The sequence below is a fragment of the Xiphophorus couchianus genome, chromosome 8 (assembly GCF_001444195.1).
Source record: "Xiphophorus couchianus chromosome 8, X_couchianus-1.0, whole genome shotgun sequence".
Taxonomy (NCBI): domain Eukaryota; kingdom Metazoa; phylum Chordata; class Actinopteri; order Cyprinodontiformes; family Poeciliidae; genus Xiphophorus; species Xiphophorus couchianus.
The window spans coordinates 1800819-1807286 of record NC_040235.1 but is presented as its reverse complement, the minus strand read 5'-3'; the positions used below and the strand labels follow the sequence as shown (position 1 = coordinate 1807286).

The 6468-nt window shown below is 40.0% G+C and overlaps 1 long non-coding RNA gene across 1 annotated transcript; it reads left to right on the top strand.

The window, feature by feature from the left end:
- The first annotated feature begins 1444 nt into the window (after positions 1-1444).
- On the top strand, positions 1445-2204 carry LOC114149952 (uncharacterized). Its single transcript, XR_003596638.1, has 2 exons — positions 1445-2040; positions 2119-2204. It is a non-coding gene; the product is annotated as an uncharacterized LOC114149952 (long non-coding RNA).
- The last annotated feature ends 4264 nt before the right edge of the window (positions 2205-6468 follow it).

Genomic DNA, 6468 nt, shown 5'->3' with positions numbered 1-6468 from the left:
CTTACATGTTGAATCAACATTAGGGTTTCAACAATAACTAACACCATATCAATGTTGATTCAATCATCATCTAAATTTGGATCCACAAGTTACGGAATAACTATTGATTCATGCACACCTTTTGGTCTACATCATAACATACCATTAAAAGTTTCTTCACTGATGTTAAACACACAATTTTGTTGGCAGATGATGGGTATTATGTCATTCATAATTATCTTACATTAACATATTTCCAAAAAATTGTTTACACCAGCTTATAAATGACAATGTGGCATTAATATAATATTTTATTTAAGAAAACAGGCATAGACCTGTAAACATATTTGACTCCTTTTTGACTTTCAGAGCAACAGTCCATGGAAGAACAGCATCCAGGAGGTTCAGCCTTGCACTGTATGGACCAGGGAAACAGTATGCGTTGGGGTAACCCAAGTTTCACTCTGGTTGGCATCATGTTGGTTCCTTTATGTCTGACTCCTGTTCTGGTGTAATGTAGCCACTTCATGACTGTTTGGCTGTAGTCCGTGTCAGTCAGCTTTGGGTCAAACTGCCAAGTAGCAGCTGAAAAATACAGAAAAATAAGAGTGAGGAAGGCGCAGAAACCGTATGGTTAATATCACACATTTACCTATCAAGCTGCAGCGTAGGCACAAAACAATGCAGTTATTTTTCAATAAACACAGTTAAGATAAAATAGTATCGGCAACTTACTGCAAAATTGCTCAGAGTAGAATTCTATTCAGAAACAGGTTGCAAAGAAGCCGGAAGCAAAGGGGGTGTACAGTATAGTTGGGAGACACCACTAGTGTAAAAAGTGGGTGTGGATTGCCCCACAGCTTGTAGTTACTTGTAGATGTTTTTATGTCAACACATTATGCACAAAGAATCAGTAATAATATTTACAGACAAGAAAATTTACAGAAAGGAATCACAACCCACTGTCCTCAACATATAGTACTTAATTTAAAATGCTGTAATAAAGTTCTCCCACCTAGAGCTCAGAGAGAAGGACAGGAGAGTGTCATGACATACAGTATTAGAATGTGCAACAAAATACATGATGCACCCTGCATTTTGCTTTTAAAAATATTATTTCTTCACTTTTTGGTGTGCCCTAACATTTGTGACCTTATTAGAGACAGTTATCTTGAGAAAAATCTAAATTATCATTTAAGACCAAGAAGAAAACAGGCCTGCAACTTTCAGAGCTGAGAACATTTGAACTTTGACAAGTTCAAATGTGCATCCGTATGAAACTGCAACATCCGTATGACTACGGATGTTGCAGTCCACTAAGTGGATGATGAAATGGCCATCTTTACAAATGGCTTTACAGAAACAGCTCTATCTACACTCAAACTATGATACAAGCTTAAAATGTACATTTTTTGCAGTGAGTTAAAATTAAACTTTTGCTTGTTGAGTCAATATCCCTAAGTGTTGGGAACTGGCGTTTTTGGTCCCTGTTTGTGGTTTTTCTTCTGTTCTCCCTGTTTATCGGCGGTTCCTCATTTCATCCACCTGAGGGCGCCAGAGGCAGCACTAAGGATGGGTGTGCCCATGATTCAGCACACCTGTTGTTCATCTTCTAATCATCCTGAAGCTTAAGAGGAGTGGACTGCCTGCACTTCAGCGCCTGAGTGTTTGCCAGTGATGGTACCTCGAGCCTCTCTGAGTTGACTCTCTGTGATTTGGTTCTCTGAGAAATACCTAGAGTAAATTCTCCTTGTCCTTTTCCTCTCTCAGGTGTTTTCCTTGAGACACTGAGTACTCTCGTTGTGAAGACCCAGCTCTGGCCTTCTGGATTTCCACTTCTCGTGACGCCGTGGAAATTACCCACTGGTTGCCCGAGCCCAACAGTCATCTCCTCAACCAGATCACCAACAGTTATTGGAGGTTTCCCCAGCTGGCAGTCCGACCGCTCCTTTTTCCTTCCTCCACGCTCAGAACTTACCTGTCCACCCTCCACCACAACCAAGTGGACCAAGACCCGAACTGGCAGTACTCTCTCCCAGACTGAACCTACCATCTCACAAAGTAAGACCAGTCCAATTCTGTTCGCAACTTATTTTTCCCATTACCACAAACTCATCTCCTCCCTCTGTTGTTCCTTAGTGAGTCGACAACTCCGTGAGCCTGATCCCGGATTTATTCTCCCTCAACAATCTTATCATTTTGTGCAAATAAAATCATTTAACTGATTACTATTCTCCTGTGCTTGTTCTGCATGTGGGCTAAGAACTTAAAACCCATTATGACACTAAGATGTTAAGTTAAATTCAAAAACTGCAGAGCCAGTATCTGTCCACACAGCTCACAATAACTTTTGTTGTTGATAAACACTACCTTGGAAAAGTACTACCACACATAAAATATGAACTTTTGAAGTGGAATAATGTGATCTGTGGTCTTTAAATTTGTTTTGTGGCATCCATTTGTTATCAACCACTGTAGGATCCCCTCCACAAGGAGATGAACATAATACATTTTCATAAACTGTTAAGAAAAACATTCTGTCCAAATGACATGCACCACAAAAAACACTGCAGTGGGTATGCCGGGTCAATCGGTGGTACTGTAACACTCCCACAGAATGATGCAAAAACACAAAGCATGCATAAAGAAGTGATATGACGTAAACATCAGCATTGTGGACGTAGTTCTCCTTAGGAAGTTGAAGCTTATAGCTGAAGAGGAGCAATATTTCCAGCTGGAACAGCCACAATAAAACCAATGATGGTCTTAGCATAAACGCAATGCCAAACTACGCCATGTTTGTTATTTGTTACCCGTATCACATGCATAAAACCAACATTTACAAATTTACAAATCATCCATTTTGATCCATCCATCAAAATGGATGGATGGAAGCTTTTGTATAAAGCATCCATCCATCCATCCATTTTCTAACACCCTAGGACGAATTTAGAGAGACCAATTAATAGTGATGGTGAGATGAAGCCTCATGAGGCATTGAACCACTTGAGCCAACTGGTTCAAGAAAGGGTTCATTTCTTGAGGCTTCATGTGCACACGAAACCACCTACTGGCCAGGTGTATAATCACAGCCAGCTGTATCTTAACACGTGTGATGCATTGAATTTTTGTCTATTAAGGCTCTTGGGAATGACTTCACAAAAGGTGTAGGACGAAATCATTTGTCTACATAAATTATGTATACACATATGTGTATAATAAAATATTGTTTGAATGTATCCTCTGTGTGTAATTATTCCCAAAATAGTAGTGTCATGTGATATGGCATGTTGTGTAATAAAGTTTTTCTGTGACTCTAGAAAAATGGCCTGGGCTTAATCAGGCAGAGGACAGTGAAAGTGCTTGTGGAACTAGGGAGGGGGTAGTGAATAGGCTAATGCTTGTGTAACTAGGATGATTTCATGCATTTTTATTACGAAACAACAATTTCTCCACAGTTTTGGTTTCAAACGATTTCTCTTTTTTGACACTACATGGATGAGGTGTTATTATTGTACCCCAACTCCTTGGAGCACAATAAACACCTCCCCTTTACAGAAAATAAGAAACAGTGAAAAATACAGTTCCTCATAAGCAAACCTAATGCATCTGCAAATGTTCAGCTCACCTTACCTTGTTAGGGCTTATCAAATCAAAATGTTCCCATATAGGGGAAATCCTCCTCTTTCTTGCCGGCTCCATCCTACTCCTATCCTGTCCTCGCGCTCCTAAATCTCCTGTCTATCTCTCTCCTAAACTCTCCAAACACCAAACTAACTGTCTCAAACTAAATAACCACTGCTATCCAAACTCTGCTATCCAAACTATCAAAACTCTATCCACTCTCTCAACTGACCGCAACTCGCCTACAACAACCCACATTTTGAATGGAGCCTGTGGGGTTTCTAAAGCTGTCAAACCCCGCGCCAAACTCTGAGCCACTTCCCGAAGCAGTCACGTGGTACAGCCAGGCAGCGAGGCTTCGGACGTCATCGTTTTCGGCTCCTCCCCTAAATGAAGCAAGCCTCGATACGCGCTTTACGGAAACGCCCCCTCCATTACTCGACACACGCCTCGAAGCCTCGGCACATCACGTAACATCACTACCAATTAACCTAACAGTTATGTTTTTGGACTGTGGGAGGAAGCCGGAGTACCCGGAGAGAACCCACCATGCACAGATAGAACATGCAAACTCCATGAAGAAAGACCCCGGGTCGGGAATCAAACCCAGGACCTTCTTGCTGCAAGCAGCAGCGCTACCAACTGCGCCACTGTGCAGCCCCAAAAGCTAAGCTTTACATACTAAATGCAGTATGTCAGTGTTTGTCAATATGTTGGTGATAACCCACATCCTACTGGTAATTAAAAGTCAACATGCTAGTCGCTCTGCATGCTAGTTTTAGTACTCATGCTGGTCTTGGTCTTGTACCTACAATAAGCATTTTAGCTGATTTTTTCTTTTATTTTTATTTATTACCCATTTATTAGACTGAATGAAAAAAGTCAATTGAAGTCAACATGCTGATACCCCACATGCTATTGATAACATTTAAACTAATCTTAGCATTTTGAATAATTTTACTTTACACACTAATGTTAACATACTGAATGGAGTCATTTTGTGTTAGTTAACATGCTAGCGGTAACCCTCATCCTACTGGTAGTATCAACAAACTAGTGAATCAATATGCTAATGATAGCCCTCATGCTAACATTTTTGCTCATTTTCCTTTATTATCTATGTTTATCATACTGAATGGAGAATGTCTATGTAAGTCAACATGCAGGTAATACCCCACGTGCTATTGGTAGCATTTTGGCTAACTTTAGCTTATACACTAATGTTTGCATACTGAATGGATTTAGTCCATAGTACTCAACAAAACAGTGATACTCCACATGTTATTGACACGTTTTTATTTAACATTAGCATTCTTGCTCATTTTCAGCATATGAACAGAATGCTGGGTACCCAACAGACACTAAAAGGGGCAGGCCCCTTTTAAATTTCTTCAGAATTTTTTTAGTTGAGCTTGCTGTACTGTTAGATAGTTAGGATCAGTTGGAATATATGTGAGACTGAACTGAAATTATTTAATACAATTTGTAAAGTGCCTTGAGATTACAGTTGGTGTGAATTGACACTATATCAATAAGCTGAATTGAATTGAAAGTGTACCTGTGAATGGTACCAAAAACAACAAACAAAAATTTCAAGTAGTGTGGTTACAGTCTAAACTTTAAATCAAATCAGGATGGTGTGGCATGACCCTAATCTGGTTACTAGGGTGACACACAAGGGCAGGTTGGCACTGATAGCTTTTTTTCTTTACAAAAAAATCATTCTTTAAAAAAAATACTCTGGTTATTTTTGTCTCATATTCAACACTGTTTGATTATCTCAAACACTGAAGGGTGACAGAAAGACAAAACAAGAATAAATCTTTAAGGTTGGAAACATTTTTCACAGCACTGTAGATAAGATATCTACTCAATCCCCTACCTAACTGATAGAACCACCAAAGTGCCATGCAAAGCTGCTTAACTTGGGAAGCTTCTTTGAATGTGGGCCTAACTGCTTACACTTGGCAGCTATGTTACAATAATGTCCTGAGTGGAAGCACCAAGTGAAGATCAAACAGACTCTTGTCATCACAGAGACAGAGAGGGTAGGAGAGTGGCAGTGGGAGACAGTAAGAAAAAAGGTGAGAGGAATTGCAAAGAGGTTAAAGAGATAGAGACTTGGCCGGCAGTGTTCTTCTTTTAGCAACCTGATCTGAGCGGAGTGGAGCAGGAGCAAGATAAAAGGAGAAAGGAGCGTTGTCCAAACTCAGCTGCAGGAAAAGAACGATTAGAGCAGGGCCTAGTATCAGGTATGCATGCCAGCAATCCCAGCCAATCACACTGTGAGTACATTAGGTCAGACAGCAGCTTGACTCCACTTCACTAACTCCCTCTCTCCCACCCACCTCCCAACCCTTTCCTCACCCCACTTACTCAGCCAGCCCTAATCACTACTCACCTCCCAGCCCTAACTCCCTGTCCCTCTATTTCCCCTAGTTCTTGTTCTACTTTTCATTCATTTTCCATCCCCAGAGTTTTATCTTGTTGTGCATCTTCATCCTAAGTATCCATCTAAGTATACAGGTGCTGGTAAAAAAATTAGAATATCAGGAAAAAATTCATTTAAATCAGTAAATCCATTCAAAAAGTGAAACTTGTATATTATATTCATTTGTTACACACAGACTAATGTATTTCAAATTGCTTTTTATTATTATTTTAATGTTGATTAGAACTCACAACTAATGAAAATCCCAAATTCAGTATCTCAGAAATCTAGAGTATTACTTAAGACCAATACAAAAAACAGGATTTTTAGAAATGTTGGCCTACTGAAAAGTATGAGCATGTACAGCACTCAGTACTTAGTTGGGGCTTGTTTTCCCCAGATTTCTGCAGTAATGCATGTGGCATGGAGGCCAC